Source organism: Leptonychotes weddellii, unplaced genomic scaffold (assembly GCF_054177405.1).
Source record: "Leptonychotes weddellii isolate Sample4059 unplaced genomic scaffold, ASM5417740v2 HiC_scaffold_26334, whole genome shotgun sequence".
Classification (NCBI taxonomy): domain Eukaryota; kingdom Metazoa; phylum Chordata; class Mammalia; order Carnivora; family Phocidae; genus Leptonychotes; species Leptonychotes weddellii.
Window position 1 is genome coordinate 1 of NW_027855798.1, and position 1,789 is coordinate 1,789.

Consider the following 1,789-nt stretch of genomic DNA (forward strand, 5'->3'; position numbering starts at 1 on the left):
GGGAGGGACTGGGGGAGGGAGAGGAAGGGAGACTGAGCGGTCTCCCGTGAAAATGAATATAGTTTCCCTTATCATTAAAGATGAAGAAACCAAAAAGAGAGTCTTCCCCATTGGTTCTCTCACACCTTGGGGGAGGCAGGTCCTAGTTCACACTGGGTAACACTTGTTATATAAGCAGATGTCTGATTGAACAGCAACAAAAATACAAGGTATGTGCATGCAGTTGAAGACCTGATAAGATCAGTTGGTTAAGGTGACATAGGAAGAGTAACCTGAATTTCAAACCTTTTTTCTGTTTGGGAAGAGATCATTGCTCTCCACTGCCTGATCGTCGAAGGGGTAAAATTTCTGCAAATGCTGGGACAGGAAGGGGTCCGAAACCAGGAGGCGGTGTGTGTTCTCAGGAATGCCCAGGATACTGTCCTTGCCCACAGGACCCCGGAGAGTGGGGATCCACACAGGTGAGTGTCCGTGCGGGTTTAGTGGTCTCTCCTCCCCAGACTCAAGTGAGGCGGGCTGTGGTCAGTCCCTCCAGAGTCCAGGATGAGAAAGGAGAAAAGGAGGAAGTGGCTGGCTCAGAGCCGCCCTGTGCAGTGATGTGGTTGTGCACTGCCAGGCCTTCGGGCCGTCTACACCATCTCCCGTGGGGCCTTTCTATGCGTTTCTTCTCTTCATCGACCCGCTTTGCCAACTAGGTAGATTTCTCATTAAGTGATAGAAGAAATGTGGAGTAATAGCCGTGGCCACATGAGCACAGTGCCGGTTAAACGAAAGCTGAGACACACTGTGAGGTTCTTTTCCTAACTTGCTTTGCTCGGGGCTGGGCATGAACTCCGCCCAGTGTTACAAGGGCACAGTTGCCCTGGAACGTGTGGCTGGAGACGTGGCTGTGGCGGGAGAGTCAGGGCTGAGGTCAGCTCTGGCGAGCTGCACCTGTGAGCAGCCGGGGCCGCTTTCCCATGACCCCGATCATGCTTTTCCGAATCCGTTCAGTGCGCCCTGTGTGGAATGCCCTGAACGCAGGGTTTGGCTACACCGTGCTTAGCTGCACTCGCTAGTTGAATTCTGAGAAGAGCCTTTGGTTGGTTGCCAATGCCAAGTGCTCGTGGTTTCTAAACCCAAATGCTGCTTCTTGACGCCAGTCCACACCAGGACTCCTCCGTGCACCGCACTCAGGGCTCTGAGCTTCTGGTGACACCCTCACTGGGAGACACACGGATGCAGCCGCTGTGAGCGCTCCCTCGGGGCCTCCCTGGTGGCTGATGTGCCCCAGACCCGGGATTCTACGGGGAGAGGGGGAGGGACGGGGCTCCTTGTTGTTCCTGAAACTCAAAGTCTTAACAACAGTGGTTGAGGAGAGAGAAGCAGGAGTCTGGCCATTTCCTGGATACCCCCAGGCCGGTACAGGGTTGTCCTGCTGCTGGCAGAGTGGGGGGAATGGCCCGGGCCCGTGTTAATGATTGGCTTGCAGGCAATGGAAAGTGGATCCTCCTCACAGCCTGTCTGCCTTGCTCTAGAATTTGTGAGACACCATCCAGAGCAAATGTCCTTTCTGTCACTGCGAGGTAACCTGGGCCCTCCCCGGGGCCAAGTACCCAGTCACCAGAGGGAACGGGGCAGGGGAAGCTCTGCAGGGACTGTCACACAAACTGCCAATGCTGCACCGACCAGGGCCCACCACGCTCCTGTGGGTTTTGCCCGCTCTGCTTCGGAGGAGGCACGGGGATCTGTGTGCATCTTCGAAACTGTCACAATAGACTGAGAAGCAGCCTGACAGAACTGTCATCCC

At 55.2% G+C, this 1,789-nt stretch overlaps 1 long non-coding RNA gene across 1 annotated transcript; it reads left to right on the plus strand.

The window, feature by feature from the left end:
- Window positions 1-6: 6 nt before the first annotated feature.
- On the plus strand, window positions 7-1,080 carry LOC145718956 (uncharacterized). The gene is made up of 2 exons (XR_014142116.1): window positions 7-461; window positions 696-1,080. It is a non-coding gene; the product is annotated as an uncharacterized LOC145718956 (long non-coding RNA).
- The last annotated feature ends 709 nt before the right edge of the window (window positions 1,081-1,789 follow it).